Genomic DNA, 17,578 nt, shown 5'->3' with positions numbered 1-17,578 from the left:
ATAAACAACTACCTGACTTTTGAAGACATCTGAAGGCAGCCCTGTTTAGGGAAGTTTTTAATGTTTTATCGTGTTCTTAGTAATCTGTTGGGAGCCGCCCAGAGTGGCTTGGGAAACCCAGCCAGATGGGCAAGGTATAAATTAAAAAAATAAAATACTGTTTCGATCCCTGGCATCTCCAGGCAGGGCTGGTAGAGATCCCAGCATGAAACCCTGGAGAGCCACTGCCATGGAGGCTGCATCTACACAACTATTTAAAAAACGCCATAAAAAGGCTTTGAAAAAAACCATTGTAAAGCTCACAATGGAAAATTTCAGAGTTCTAATTTCAGCTCTACAGAGCCTCCTGGTGTCACAGTGTTATAACGCATTTATAACATTTTATTTTTACTAATGTAGCTGAGTCCCGAGTGTAGATTGAGCTAGAAAGTCAATGGCCAATAAGGCAACATCCTATGTTCCTATGATACAAACCATCTTGTACCAACCTGCTGGTTTTGAACTTTTACCACGGACACAGCCTTCTTGTAACATCAAAGAAGGACCTGTCAACTAGAGGCAAGTCTGCATGTGATCTGTGGCCATTTGAATCTACTTTTAAAGGCTTCAAAACTCTGAGTAGAATCGTACGGTTATTGTTGCTGAAAGCAAAACTCCCTCTGACCTCGTTAAATCATGGCTTTTCCCTTTTTGGTGTAAATCATCTGAAAAAGATCCTCCTTTTTTCCAAGATAGAAACAAAAATATCTTATTAGACCTTTAGTGCTGAACCTGTTTTCCCCTGGCCCCATTATAAAAGAAAGAAGGAGGTCAAAGGTCAGTTGTAAGCAACAGCTTCTTTAAAGTATGTTTTCTTTTAGGAAAGTGGAGTTTTGACTTGATCTCTAAGTTTCGTTTTGTTCATTGGCCCCTGAAGTGGCTTTAGTTTCAGGGTCAAAGGAGGTCTCCCTTGGAGAGAGCCATCAAAATAAGATAGGAAAATGATCAACAGTGCAGCATGTTTTGAAAGCCAGATGACAAAAGGAAACCAGATGACAATGGCCATTACAGGATCCACCCTCAATTTGTGTAAAAGTGTGACTGAGGTAAAATATTTTAACTACAACAACAACAGCAGCAGCAGGAACAGAAACTACTTTCATTGGATAGACTGAAGGACTTCACCTGTAATACTATCTTCTTCTCCCTCTGTTTGTGTAACTAACCATGTCCATATGAGCAAACATCCTGTGTGATACACCCCTTTTAGGCTAGCCCTCATTAAGATTTTCTCTTCTGTTGAATTACACAGGTTTAATGCTAATTGATTCCACCTTAGTTTTTACCAGGGCTTTTTTCCCCAGCTGCAACTCACTGGAACTGTGTTCTCCAGTGGGCGCCATTGCCATTGCAAGAGAACATGAGAGGCGTTCGTGGTGAGTTCCGGCATCATTTTTTCTAGAAAAATAGCACTGGCTTCTGTCGTCTTTTCTGAATCGTGTCCTTTCTGCTGGAAAAAGGCAGATACATATTTTGGTACTGTCTGTCCTTAGGCCTACCATTTAATGTTCTGTTCTGTCTGGATGTTCAAAATGCTTGCACATGCATAGAGGCACTGTTGTTCATGAATATTTCACATATTCCAGGACCCAGCCTGGTATTGAAAACAGATCCAAGGGCTAAATTCTGGGGAACCCTGGCACAGATCACGTCTTCCTTGCAATGTCCTTTCCCCTGCATGCGCTCTCCCTCTCTCTCTCTCTGCAAAAGTTTCTACAATAAACTACCTTAAAATTAGTTCTTTCCCTCTAGGCAGGTCACAGTATCTTCAAATGGTGAGGGCTGCTGGGCTGCACAGCTGGATGAAATTCTGCCCCGAGCATTGCACATTATTCTTGGGGATGTCTTAAAAACAGCATCCCAAAATGCTGCCATCTAGTGGCTCAGGAAAAGTGGGGAAAGTTTAGCTAGCCTGAGTCTCAATGCACAAGAAAGACACGCTTGTTCGTTGGGGACAAACATCTAAACAGGAACCATTCTTTGCAGGAACAGAACTTCCATATAATTGATTTAATTGTTGAGTCCTACAGAGGTTTCTGCTGAGTTTCTTGGTCGTTTAATCCAGGTGAGAAATTTATCAGGGTCTGCTTTTTTTGCTTTTAAAAATAGTTATAAAAGCCAATCACAAACAAACAATCACACCCTAGGCCAACCCCAACCTCTCTCACCACCAAAGAAACACAAGCGAATACTAAAGAGAACCTGGACAAGCGACACTGACACAAAACCCCACACATACATCAAGTAGAATAGAAACATTGCCACCCCACCCCACCCACCACCTCTTTCCCCCTTTTCTTCCTAATGTAACATTAATGTCTCAACAAATGAAACTGATCTGTAGAAAATGTAACTTGAAAAAAACAGACATCGCACATACTTTTGTAAACCAAGAAATCTTTAATAAAAAACATGATTTTAAAAAACAAACTCACTAAAGCTTCAAATGAGAAAGAAGTAATAAATAAATGAAATACAGTGGTACCTCAGGTTACATATGCTTCAGGTTACAGACTCAGCTAACCCAGAATTGGTACCTCGGGTTAAGAACTTTGCTTCAGGATGAGAACAGAAATCGTGCTCCGTCAGCGCGGCAGCATCAGGAGGCCCCATTAGCTAAAGTGGTGCTTCAGGTTAAGAACAGTTTCAGGTTAAGAACAGACCTCCGGAACGAATTAAGTACTTAACCTGAGGTACCACTGTAATTATAAACAACAGATCTGCAATGGAGAAAAAATGTGTTGGTCCATTTTGGGAAACTCAGGGAAGCGTCGTCATGAGCAGGAAGACATTTCGGAAGCAACATTCATAACTGTTGGCTCAGCTAGCATCCAGCTTTGTTTCTGACACGCAACACACAATCTGCCAAACAGAGTGCTGTGTCTCTTGTCAATAAGCAGTGTCTTATCCTAAACTTATCCTAAACTGTTTACCTAAGAAATAGAAATCATCATATACCAGCCAAAGTTAAAAGCTACCGTATACTCAGTCAGAATATGCGTCCAGTTAACCCAGCCTTGTGCACTCTGTGGTAGTCAACACGGTGCCCTCCAACCTGAACCGCCAACAACTCCAGCCATCATGACCAGGGATGATTAGAGTTGGAGTCCAACGACAACATCACATTTGCTTTCCCTGGTCTCCATTGACTGGTAGTGGCTCTTGGGTGTGTGGGTGTGTGTTTTATTGATTTATTGTGCTCAGGGCAACAGTGTTTTATAATCTACTTTAATCATGCAAAACCTAAATTCCCCACTATGCACTTCACTCCCTCCTACAAAATTTTGACAGCCTGGAGGCAACCTAAAACTGACAACTTTTGCTATCTTACAAACCTGATCGAAATCTCGGTCTCTTTCCCTCCATCTTGAAGAATGTGGCAATACAGTCAAATTAAACGAGGGGTGGGGAGAATCATGTGTGCCACCACCTTGAGCTCTTGGGAGAAAAATGTGGCATATGCCAAGCTTCGAATATATTGTGCCCTTACACCCGCTTACATCCTTTACTTGAATATTCTGTAAAACAAGAACAAAAATGGGCCAATCGTGTGTAGGAGGGCTGCTGATATAGAATCATAGCTGTCAACCATTCCCTTTTCTTGTGAGGAATCCTATTCGGAATAAGGGAATTTCGCTTAAGAAAAGGGAAACGTTGACAGCTATGCGTAGAATGGCAGCCTGGGATTCCCACATGGGAAGGGAAAACAGGGTGGGAAATGAATCGTGACCTTTGTTTTTCATTTACTTTCTATTTTGAGATCTGTAGATGCAGCCAAGATAACTGATCCAAAATAGCAGACCCTTTTAATCTGGATTACATTTTCTTTTTTGTTTACACCTAGCAATTTTTAAAGCGTGAATAAATTGTGCCTGGAATGTATTAGAAATGTTTGGGATCATGACATCCTCAGGTGCTTAACTGGGAACAATAATTTTGAAAGGCCAGTGGAAAAAGATCTATATATATTTTGCCATTTGCATCTATATATTATTTTCTCATACATATATAGTACATGTATAGTGCAATCCTATACTTGCCTACTCAAAAGTAAGCCCCACCAATGGGACTTACTCCCAGGTAAGTGTTCATAGGATTGCAGCATTACTGACCTTTTTAAACTATTAAGTACCCTTAATTCTACCTGATGTCACTGAAAATTATAGGCACATTTTACTCTTGATCATGAAAACATTTGCATTTTACACCCAGATATACACATACCTTGATACAGCAAATTCAACAAATGTTGTGACTGGAGGGTTGGAGTTGAAAGCCTGTCCTTGACTCTGTTTCTTCCCTTTAATGTTCTGACTTTTGTTGGTGGTTTACTACAGGAAGTAATAGCCTAATCAGACTATAAAAGCAGCCAGAAGGAGACGGTGATTTCAGCCGCAGACTGTAGCCGATAAAGTCCTTTGCCTCACTCGACGTGAGAGATAAAAAGGCGGCATTTTCTTCCTCATTATTCAACCACTCCTGAAAAGTGTTTGCCTCCACTTTCTTCTTCTCCTTCGCTCTGCTGAAGTTACATAAACAGTGTAAAGTGTCGTGACAAGATGGGGGATGCTGTCAAGGACAACCTATAACTAGAACATTTCCACACCTCAGTCCTAAAAAGGGGAGGGTGTGTGTCCTTTATGCAACTGATCTGTCTTTATAAATCAGAGGATCAAGTCAGTTTCACCTGTCATGAGGGCAGGACTGCAGACACGAAAACAACAGAGGATGTGTTGATGTTTTCCATTGCTAGGAAGACACTCTGCTTCATGTCTAATGTTGTCTCTGTGGCAGCTCCACTAGAGCAAAGGAGGCACTGCCCCAGTTCCCCACCAATATCAGTCTGCACTTAACCAGCCACACCTCCTTACCTTACAAGCAGTCCAGGTGGTGGCAGTGGCAGTCAGCTTCCTCTTCCTCAACGATGCCCCATTGTAGAACTTAGCAGAGAGGAAGATGGGGTCCAAACCAGAATGAGATTGGCTCTGTGTGTCATTGGCTTTTGGATCTACCTGTTGCAGATTATTAATATTGCACAGTTTGAAGCAACTGGAAGCATATGAATGGACTCCTTTGGGAAGAAATCGTTGCCCAGGCCCATAAAAGTATTATTCAAACTTTTACCGGCTGAGCTCTTCAAAATAAAACAGAACACAGTAAACAATGCATCCAAAACATCCATACAATGTCTTGTGCTGTTCAGCACAGGCTTGGCTTCTTAGAAAATATGAAATAATCCAAACAGACCTAGAAATAGAGGTCTGTCTCTCCCCACAACCTGCTTTCCAACCTCAGTTGGCCTTCGGTTGTTTACTCTCCCTTCCGGAGAGCTTCCTTTGCATCCTTACTCCACGGAGTTTGGGAGACAAAGACTCAAAGGCAACTCTTCAAAATGGAATTTTGCAACTCAATACCTTCATCACATGATCAAAGGTTCGCTCTCAGCACAGAGTAGAAAACAATCGACAGTAATTCATTAACCCAGGATCCCTTAGAAAACTGGTTGGGGGCAGGGAAATCCACAGTGTTAGCAATACACATTGAGCCATTCCCCCCCTTTTAAACCTTCATTAATACACATACATTTCCCATTTCTCTGTCAATTAAATCAATATTCCTACTGCTGATCTCCCTGGCTCCTGCCCTGCCAGTCTGAAGAGGCACCAGCCACTCCCCTGTAGCAGATAAGACTATAAATGGCCCCAATGGCTAACAGACTATATCCTCCCTCCACTGTGAGAGACAATATGCCTCTGTATAACAGTTGGTGGGAATCAGAAGAGGGGACAGGGCTGTTTCTCTCAGGTCTTGCTTATGGGCGTCCCAAAGGCATCTGCTTGGCTACTGTGAGAACTGGAGGTTGACCGAATCCCTAGGGGTTCCCATAGGTCCTTCCATACTGAATTAGCATACATGCATGATGTCGATGACTAGATGTCATGAACTGGCAAGACGACGGGGAGGAATAAGGGGAGGAAGAGGATGCCAGCGAGGGGAGTTGCCGGGACTGGGACACACCGAGGCAAGCAGGGGGTGGAGAAGGAAGTACTCGCAGGGTGATGGAGGATGGCGAGGGAATGGGGGGTCAGTGCACAGGACCCAGATCAGCAGGACCCATCACCAGAGACAGAGGGGGCCCCTGTCTCCATGAACATGATGGCCTCTAAGGTATAGGGAACAGCAGAAGGCATGCTCTAGGAGGCTGAGGCAGGCAAGGGCCACAGTCCAGCTCCCTGGTTGGGGCTCGCTAGCTCTGGAAGGAGGTGTGTGATTCCTTAGCTGGAGTAGACTTAGAACAGGTGAGGGTCACATGACCCATTAAGCCCAGATGCTGCAATCAGCATGCAGAAGGGAAGCAGAGCTGAGGTGCCCTGTCTGCTCAACTGCCCATGTTGATGGACATGGACTTGGTTGTTCCTAGATCTCTACAAGACTGTGCTTTGGGTTTTACTCTGGACTGACTGCCGGACTTGGCTACTGGAATTGATCTTGGAATGCGTTTCCTGAACTTTGGACTTTTCTTGTGTAGATTGACTTTGGGTTTGGCATAGTGACTTGCTGCCAGGTAGGCTAGGGCTTCAGAACACTATTCTTTGCCTACTCTTTAAGAAAGGTTGGCTGCTGCAAGTCTTAAGTTTCAGCTCATTTTACTCTCGCGCTGTTACGATAATAAATACGTGATTACAACATGGTGTACCTGGAGAACATCAACTTGTTAAGTGACTAAGAAGGCTGTGTGAAATCTTTGTTTCCTTCTTTAGCTTGGGAACAGATATGGGCTGTAGTCTTTGGATGGAGGAAATATTGGCTCTGTCTCGCTGAAAACATGAACTCCTTAAGGATGCAAGAACCCTTTCTAATTATGGAAGCCAGAAGCTGAGAGTCTGTGTTAAGTGGAAACGAGCATCTCAGACTTGGCACAAGTGATATGATTCAAAAGATACATGATGAACTTTGTTGTTTAAATGGGGCTGGGGGAGTAAGGGGGCAGGAGGGGGAGACGGGAGGAGAGAACGTTTGAGGAATGTTGCACTGAGTAAATATAGGGAGACATTTTGAAGTAAATAATAATAATAATAATAATAATAATAATAATAATAATAATAATAATACCTTGCCCATCTGGCTGGGTGTTCCCCAGTCACTCTTTAAAAACAAAATTTGGACGTAGAAAGGGGAATAGAAAGTGACAATATATCCACTCCCCCCAAAAACACCACAACATATTGTCTGCGACCCACAGGGGGAAAACATCAAGATTGTGCCAGTTAGATGAGAATGTGAACATTTACAAACTGCAGTAAATCCTAGTGTGGACAAGCCCCCAATTTATTTGGATTTATCCCATCCATTTCTATGCCCAAGCCTTGATTCATGACATCCACAGTCTCACCCACATCTGATGGAAAAGAGAGAGAGAGAGAGAGAGAAAGGAAAGGAGAAGTAAGGTAAAGGTAAAGGAACCCCTGACCATTAGGTCCAGTCGTGACTGACTCTGGGCTTGCGGCGCTCATCTCGCTTTATTGGCCGAGGGAGCCGGAGTACAGCTTCCAGGTCATGTGGCCAGCATGACTAAGTTGCTTCTGGCGAACCAGAGCAGCGCACGGAAACACCGGTTACCTTCCTGCCGGAGTGGTACCTATTTATCTACTTGCACTGCATGCTTTTGAACTTCTAGGTTGGCAGGAGCAGGGACTGAGCAATGGGAGCTCACCTCATCACAGGGATTCAAACCGCCAACCTTCTGATTGGCAAGTCCTAGGCTCTGTGGTTTAACCCACAGCACCACCCGTGGCGGAGAAGTACTAGGTGACAAAGGGAGAAGAGAAGCTGACAAGAAGCATCTGAAAAGATACCCGAATAAGAAAATTAATTATTATAGCTGTTAATTAACTGATTGCATCAAGTGCCTTTATGGGTAATAAATCCTCCTACATATAACACCAAAGGGAATTGAGGATTAATGTCTTGTGAACTGCTGAAGAAATTGTTACAAGTAGTTTACTATTGCTGTCATAATTTCCAATGGAAGGCATTTCATTTTCCGGTGTATCTCCCCTGATCCAATGCTTCTGCGTACAGAAATATGTCACCCAAACCTTACAGGATATGAAGTAAGAGCTTTGGATGTTTCTCACACAAGCCCTAACTTCCTATATTGTATCCCTAGGGCGGAAACTCACAAAGCAATAGTTAGTTCCTTCTCTAGTGCATTCATGTGACCAGGTTAAGCAAATTTCTCAGCAACAAAAAATCCACTGTTTCATATTTCTTCTTAAAAATGGGAATATCTTGTGCTGAAGTATGAGTCTGTTCATAAAACTGTGATTATAAAAAGGGTACCAGCCCTAATGTACTTTGATTGGGAAGTCTAAATCCACTTTCTGTAGGTGCATCTCAGAAAGACCAGATTTCAAATAGTATTTCTCTGTGCAACTCTGCCTTGAGAGGCACATTTTAGACATTTTTTTAAAAAAAGATTGTCCTGAATTTTAACTGATTTTATATCTACTACTTTTTGAATTTTTTATGTTGCTATGATAATTGCTTTTGTTTCTCATGTTTTTGATCTGTTTTATATTTGTTTTTTTGATTCTCTTTTGTAGACTGCCTTGAAAATCTAGATTAATAAAACTATGTTCCAAAAAACCAACAACAACCCATTTATCTAAATAGCCTCTGGCCAATCCACAGTTTGTCTCAAGACAAAAATGTCTCAAAATGATTGCTGTTCAATCTAACCTAACACAGGGGTTGAGCTACCTTGACTCACCTCCTTTCTGTTTTCCTTAACACACTGCTCTTTGCTGCAAGGCAGTAGGAAAAAGCTACTCTTGGTTGGATAGAAAAACAACAACACAGTTTATGATCTTCTGAAAGTTTTCATTGATACTGAGGTCCACACACACACACACACACACACAGAGAGAGAGAGAGAAAGATAGAGATTTGTGAAAGCATTCCATGTTCTAGCAAACATCCCGGAGTCAACAAAAATTAACCATGCTGCTTTTGAACAACTGATATTCCAACCTTCAAGCGTTCATTGACGACAAAAGTTCTCTATGGGTTCTGAACATCCTAAAGTGGTTCTTTGATGTATTTTCATCCCTTAGTTCAACAGATCTATTTTTCCTCTCATGAAAGTAAACATAACCTTGTTTCCCTGCATTTGGAAAGTCAAGTCTTGTTTTTCTCTTAAGGAATCCTTTTAGAATACTAAAAGAATCAGAGTCACTAAATTCAAATGATAAATATAGGACTTCGTTTATAAGTTTCTTTCAGATGAACAAACGTTTACAATTTGGCAAATGATTTGTTGGTTGCAAACAGCTTTGGTGACCTTTCATTCACACAAAGCAAATACTTGGAGGCTACAGAGAACTACAAACAGAACATATATTATAAGTGGAAGAATGTGTTCTACCTTGCCACTTCAGGTTTGTTGTTGTTTTTAGCTGTAAAATTTTAGGCAGTTTTTTTCTTTCTTTCTTTTTGCTGGCCTCTGCTCCACTCCCCAATTTGCCAACAAAACGTGTGCCCCATTCCCAACTCCACCCTTTGATCTACTCCGGATCCCAGAATTTCTGGTTTTGTGATCTGGCAGCTGTAGGATCCACCTGGAAACAACAGTTCCACATCCTTAGCATGACACCATGTTGTATTTGGGGTGGTGGGGGAGTTTCATAGCAAAGTTTCCAGATTTTGTTGTGTCTGCAGGGACCTTTCGAAGTTCTACTGCTATGTTCTACTCGCTGTTTTCAGCAGCCTACCTGTTAAAGTTACCCTGACTCAGACCGCTGGAGTTCAAAATGATTGTGGTCAAAGAGCATCACACAGCACAGGATGACACCTTTAGAGTCAGTTCTCCAGCTGTTGCCTTCCCTTGGAAAAAAAAGGCCTCCATCAGCTCTTATAAACTTGCTGAGGTTACCGAATTTTCACTCAACAGGACAGGAAACACCCATACCATCCCCTCCTCTTCCTGTGTTCAAATATCTATTCAAAGGCTTTGCTGTGGTTTGGGCAGCACTGGCTATTCTCAGTTTCTCAGGTTTCTCAGTTCTCCACATCTCCACATCGGTTTGCTTTTTTAAAAAAAATGTCCTCATGAATATTCATCAATATTTTAGTGTGTTCTGATTTTGTGTGTAATTTGCTCTAAAGCAACATACCCTAATACAGTGGATTTTTGTATGCTGCTTCCTCTCATATATGCATTTCTACACATAATTTACATGTATGCATTCTTGGAGAACTGCACTGCAAAATTCAGAGAAGTGTGAATTTTGAAGGATGCTTGTGCTTCAGTTCTGATACTGTTTTACAAAATGTAAAACATGTGGATTTGCCTTTAAATGAGAGCTGAATAATGTTCCCTGCCCCGGTTTTGTATATTGTATTTCAAATTTCACAGGCAATTCAAGTACATTCTGATTTTATGAGTGTGAGAGAATGAGAGTAGCTTGCCAGGTTAAATCCTCATGTAACTTGTATTTGAGCTTTGTTGGGAAACAGAAATGTTCATTTGGGGGGTTATTCTTAAATACTGATCTACATTTTCTGCTCGGATTTTAGGATCATACAGATATACTTGCTCTAGCCACAATGATACTGTAGATTGCTTCATGGAGGTGCCTTTTAATGCAGCAGCTTTTATCACATTTGAGGTGGTCCCAAGTAAATTTGGGACGCGGGTGGCGCTGTGGGTTAAACCACAGAGCCTAGGACTTGCCAATCAGAAGGTCGGCGGTTCAAATCCCCATGACGAGGTGAGCTCCCGTTGCTCGGTCCCTGATCCTGCCAACCTAGCAGTTAGAAAGCACGTCAAAGTGTAAGTAGATAAATAGGTACTGCTCTGGCGGGAAGGTAAACGGCGTTTCCGTGTGCCGCTCTGGTTCACCAGAAGCAGCTTAGTCATGCTGGCCACATGACCCGGAAGCTGTATGCCGGCTCCCTTGGCCAATAAAGTGAGATGAGCGCTGCAACCGCAGAGTCGGTCACGACTGGACCTAATGGTCAGGGGTCCCTTTACCTTTAGTCCCTTTACCTTCCAATCGGCAAGTCCTAGGCTCTGTGGTTTAACCCACAGCGCCACCTGCGTCCCTCCCTTTACCTTTACCTTACAGGTAAATTTATCTTAACCTGGCGATACTCTACAGCTGTTCATCTCTTTAGTAACAGATCAGGATAGATTTCTACCTTTATCTCAGTATGGAGAAGTTAAATCAAATATTGTTTCTTTAAAAGATTGAAGACAGAATGCAGTTCAAAGTCTTCAGTCAATATGTTTGCAATTCTTCTCCCTGGGGTGAACAGCTAATAATGGTGTCCAAGAGAATGGGACTGGTTTTCTAATCAATGTTTTTGGTTTTGAAAAAGTACCCTTCCAACATTTCATTCAATATTAGTTGTTTTCAGTAGCTTCTCATTAAAGAGGAGGAGGAGAAGGGGAATCCAGGAAACAAAAGTGAAACAGAAATATCTTCAGATAAGCAGAAGGATTTAAGACTCCTTTGTCACAGGGTTTCTTTTATGCCTTGTGATATATTTATTAGACCTTGCCTGCTCACTGTGTGAAGGAGCCATTTGAATTGGCGCTCCCTTTAGGGAAATGAGAAAGAGGAGGGAAAGTCGTGTTTACAGAGAAAATGGTGCTTAATCTCTAGGAATGACAGGGAAAGATTATGCAAGCTATAGATAACTCACCTTATCATAAAAAGTAAACATGCTGAACGTAATGTAAAATAAATACACATTTGTCAATTAAACACTTTCTGCATCAAAGTCCCTTGGAATCCCCAGCGACAGGCATACAATTTTAAACTACATCCAAATTATTCTAGTCAAGGGGTGTGTGTGTGTGTCACTTACTCAATCAGGTGAATTTGTGTTTTCCTGGATTTTTTCCTGGTATTTTCAGTGTGGTTAAAGCAGAACCTTAAAGATCTCAATCTTCAAAATACTTTTGTGGATGTTTCTACAATGGAGTTGCGCACATGGGGCTGCCATGTGCAGTAAACTCTCATGCATTGGACAATGTTTGGATATGGTCTCCATACCCAGAGTTCAGCACATATAAGCCTGATCTTTGGAACTGTTGACTATAGTACAGACCCACACTACCATATCTATGTGCATATATATATATATGTTTTTAAACAAATACAAGAACCATGAAACACCTATCCACCAGTACAGCTAATGGAGTTTGTCCTATTCATTGACATTAGACATAAATTTGCATATTCAATGTTCAAACATATTACTTAATGTAACCTCTCCACTGAGAATATTGGTATAGCAAGGTCTTGATTTGTGTCATTAACATGGTTCAAGTGCACTGGCTTGCCCCTATGATTCAGGGGCTGGGGGGTGTCTGGCGCTGTGCGACACGTGTGTGTAAATAGCGCCCCTGACATAGTTAAAGTAAGAGGTCTATGTTTCTTGGAGGTTGTCTCTATTTGTTATGGCTTTATTTGCCCTCTTGTGTCTGGTGAGAAGCTCAGACACTGCTGTATCCCAGATACAATTTTGCCATATATTCATTTCCACACAACCACCCACTTCTTATAAAGTTCCAACTGGTATTCTTTCCTGCAGACATTGGCACATGAGGAAAGAACACTAATGGTTGTTCCACAATTATACAACTCTTCTCCTGGAGATTCCTGGGTTCATAAAGGTAAAGTGACCCCTGATCATTAGGTCCAGTCGTGACCGACTCTGGGGTTGTGGTGCTCATCTCGCTTTATTGGCCAAAGGAGCCGGCATACAGCTTCCGGGTCATGTGGCCAGCTTGACTAAGCTGCTTCTGGTGAACCAGAGCAGCACACAGAAAGGCCATTTACCTTCCCGCCAAAGCAGTACCTCTTTATCTACTTACACTTTGACATGCTTTCAAACAGCTAGGTTGGCAGGAGCAGGGACCGAGCAACGGGAGCTCACCCCGTCACGGGGATTCAAACTGCTGACCTTCTGATTGGCAAGTCCTAGGCTCTGTGGTTTAACCCACAGCGCCACCCGCGTCCCTCATGGGTTCATACCTGACCATATATGCAGTAGCCGTCAGTGGGGCAGGGCAGGTGATACCTATATAAACTGGCTAAGCTTTAGCACTACAGTGGTACTTCGGGTAAAGTACTTAATTCATTCCGGAGGTCCGTACTTAACCTGAAACTGTTCTTAACCTGAAGCACCACTTTAGCTAATGGGGCGTCCTCCTGCTGCTGCGCCGCCGGAGCACAATTTCTGTTCTCATCCTGAAGCAAAGTTCTTAACCTGAAGCACTATTTCTGGGTTAGCAGAGTCTGTAACCTGAAGCGTATGTAACATGAAGCGTATGTAACCCGACGTACCACTATATGCACCTTGTGTTTAGGGGTTGTTGCTGTTTTTGTTTTGAAGGAGGGGGATTCGTAGTTCAACATAAGGCAAAAGAAAAAAGGGATGATTCTAAACATGTGCTAGATTTGCTGAGAGAAGATCATTTTTTTCCAGGCCACTGAAAACCCCAATTGAACTACGTACTTTCAGTTTCTGGACCCTCCCCCCACTTTTTTTTCCTGGCTGCTGACCTTCCTATTTTAAGTCCCCCCCCCCCCCATTTCAACCATGAAGGCTAAATGTCTGTTGCTTCTGGGGGAAAAAATAAACTAAACCAAGGCACAAGATGCTGAAAAAGTCCACCAGATGCTGTGTTATAAAATGCAAGCGTATGATTTGTGACGTGCCCATAGACCTAGACCTGCAGATTACAGCTAATCCGCTATCTGGCTGTCTTATCTTAAACCTCTACTTTCTGCTACTGCTCTCCCTCTATGTAAACACAATTAGGGTTTTGCAGATTATATAGTTTTAAATAAATAAATAAATAAAGGGTTTGGGTTTTTTTTTACTGCAGAGCTGGTACGCTCTTGACGTAGAGGACATCCTTGGACCATACGCCATGTCTGGCCAACCTAATCATAATGGGCTTCCACCTATCGAGCTGTGCACATTGTACTTGGAAAGCAATAAATCAGTGTCAGTCTTCAAACAGGGGGTTTATTACAATTTCAGGGGATTTGTCATTTGCAGGCTAAGGAGTCTTGAGCATTAGGGTCTGCTGGGTGGCGGGAGACAGGCTTCTTACCAGATATGCACCCTCACCAAAGCTAGCAGGCAGCCGGCACCTTAGCGTCCGAGCTTTGTCTGAGATCCAGTTCTCACATTCAATCGCTTGTATGATAACGGGTTTCCTTCTGCAATACAGTGGATGCTGGCCCGAACTGTGTCTCCGCACATGCAAAAGCGTTTGTGTGCAAGAAAGCACACAATTATAGCTCAGCCGTTGTGTGCCCAGATTTTACACTTATTAAAGGTTATGAGTATGAGCTTGCAGCTCGATTACGTGTGGGCACAGGTAAAGATCCCTCACTCACAAAGTGGTTTGAGGAGGGTAGTGTAAAAAGGATGCCATGTGCCCTTTGACCCCAACCTTGCCCTCAATGGGCTGGGGTCAAAGGGCACATGGCTGTTGCGTGCTTCTCACACCACCCTCCACGAGCTGCTTTGCAAGGCTGGGATCGGATCAGATCCCCACCTCACAAAGCGGCAGCACCAAAGGCTGGGCTGTGTTCACCCTCTGCACCCGGCACCTTGCGCCCCCTCCGGTGCATGTGTGTGTGCCCCAGGCACTATGTAAACACACAATGCTGCTGGTTTCACATCTTACGCAGGGGTGGAGAACCTCAGTCTGGGTTAGGGGGCTAATTCCTCTCTATCTGGCTCTCAGAAGTCTTCCCCTCTCGGTCCCTGCTTCACAGCCCAAGTGTTTTTACCTAGCTGGAATGTGTCCTTGAACTCCGACCCTGACCCTTGCTTCCCTGGATGGTGGACAGAGAGGGGTGTGCAACTGTGTGTAGAAACTAAAAGTGGGACGTGGGTGGCGCTGTGGTCTGAACCACTGAGGCTCTTGGGCTTGCCGATTGGAGGGTCGGTGGTTCGATCCCCGTGACGGAGTGAGCTCCCGTTGCTCTGTCCTAGCTCCTGCCAACCTAGCAATTTGAAAGCACACCAATGCAAGTAGATAAACAGGTACTGCCATGGCGGGAAGGGAAACGGAATTTGCGTGTGCTCTGGTTTCCGTCACAGTGTCCCGTTGCACCAGTAGTGGTTTAGTCATGCTGGCCACATGACCCGGAAAGCTGTCTGCAGACAAACGCTGGCACCCTCAGCCTGAAAGCGAGATGAGCGCTCAGTGGCGTAGCGTGGGGGGTGCAGGGGGGCCGGCCGCACCTGGCGCAACATCTGGGGGTTAGGGTTAGGGGGCGCAAATCCACGGGTTAGGGGGCGCAAATCCACGGGTTAGGGGGCGCAAATTACTTGCCTTGCCCCGGGTGCTGACAACCCACGCTACGCCACTGTGAGCGCTTAACCCTCCAGGAGTCCTTCACCTTTTTATCTAGAAATTATGCTACTGCAGAAAGGTAGAATGCCCATTTTTTTTGCTCCTCCCCCCCTTTTCCCCTCTAGTCTCACCCACCAATTGGAAGGCTGTCAAGAGGGGAATGTGGTCTTCTGGGTGGAAAAGGTCTCCCACCTCTGTGCCAAGCCATTTGCATGAGAAGTTGCTTCACAGGAAAAGTTTGCCATGTGAGACTGCCTTCCTTACACTTCAGGTAGCTGCCACACCATTATTCACTTACATGAACGGACCTTAACTTTATTGTCACTTGTCCTGCCCAGCTTTCCCTAGTTATGGCACAGAGTTCACCTTTTGCCTGAGCCATGTCCTGTTGGTGCCAATGTTACTAGTCAGTGTGCCAAAAATGATTATGCAAATCGAGCTCCAGAACTCAATTTCACAGGGGCAATGAAAATTTGCACATACGAATGGAGACTGAAATAAAAATGTCCCTGGATTGAAAAAGAAGACCAGTCTGAAACTGCCGGATTCATTTTTTTATTCCTAAAACGCGAAAGCAAACTCATTTTTTTGGCCCGGATATTTAGTCCGTTTGCATGGGAAGGGCACCACGAGCATCGAGCCCAAGGTGAAGGAACCAGAAATCCAATAAATGCCCGCCTGCTGAATAACTAGAGTAGTCCTGCGTGGTCATTTTTGTTGAAATAACAATTTCTGGACATGTGACAGGTACAGGACGTTGTAGTGTTGACAGATTTGAAGCGCAGGTGGCAAGCTTCCCTGCTGAAAAAGCCAACAGGTCAGGACACATGTGGATCTGATGGGGAGGAAGTGAAAGGAGTGATTCCCAGCTCATTTTCCTGATGACAGGCCTGTTTAAAAGGGGCATTGGAAAATGACTTTCACTGGTTCTGGACATTACACAGCCAAGATGAAACTTTAGTTCATTCATGTTTCGGCAGCGGTGGTCTAACCTCAGTTTTCTTCTGTGGTTTATTTCTTTCCTCTCCTTTCCTCTAGAAACCCCGTGAGCCACTGATACATGTTAAATTCACAAAGCAAGGGAGTATACTCATGATCATTTAATTGTTAAAGCATAAGTAATCACTATTAAGTGATACTATATAATCTTAAGAGTGCATAAGCGGCAAGATGCTTGGGGAAATGTCTAAACTTACCTCATACAGTGTAATCCTAAACATGTTTACTCAGATGTAAGTCTTACTGTATTGAAAGGGGCTTACATTCAGGTCAGTGCATATAGAATTGTAGCCCCAATTGCCCCATAGCAAACAAACTGCTATCACATCCGAAGGTTACTTGCTATTATGTGAAACCCACCTGCTATATTTCCATTTAATAAACCTGTTTATCCATAGCAGTACAGAAATAACATTCCCCAAACAGTTTTTAGGGCTCATTCCCTTGGGTTGCATAAATTTGTTTTTATTTTTTGCACCATCCTCCAAAGTCAAAATATTTTTGCTGGTTGGACCAGGGGAAAAATAATTACAGTATCTCCCTTGAATATTATCGCTGGAGGTTGCAAAGCAGCAGAGAAAATATGCATATGTATACTTTAACCTACGAGCAGCACAGATGTAATCCAGGTGGAAGATATGTCAGCACCCGGATAGTGTATGAATCAAACATGTTTCATGTTCTTTTGCAACACCACTTCTCCCTATACAGTGGTACCTCGGGTTACATACGCTTCAGGTTACAGACTCTGCTAACCCAGAAATAGTACCTCGGGTTAAGAACTTTGCTTCAGGATGAGAACAGAAATCGTGTGGCGGTAGCGGGAGGCCTCATTAGATAAAGTGGTGGTTCAGGTTAAGAAGAGTTTCAGGTTAAGAACAGACCTCCGGAACGAATTAAGTACTTAACCCAAGGTACCACTGTATGTAGTTATCTGGAAGCTGAAGCAAGCAAGCCAAAGTCTTCAAGGCAAAGGGGGGGGGGGATGATCCTATTTCCTGGGGTGAGTGGATGACTAATATGGCCAAAAGCAAATCTCAAAGCCCAAGCAAAACTCAAGCCCTATTGAGTTCCAAGGGGTTTACCCCAAGGAAATGTAAGATGCCAGTTTCAGTGGCTTTCACGTTCCTCATGCCTCAACAGTTCTGT

Source organism: Podarcis vaucheri (genome assembly GCF_965113315.1).
Source record: "Podarcis vaucheri genome assembly, chromosome: 9".
NCBI lineage: Eukaryota > Metazoa > Chordata > Lepidosauria > Squamata > Lacertidae > Podarcis > Podarcis vaucheri.
Note: the sequence above shows the minus strand (reverse complement) of the source record.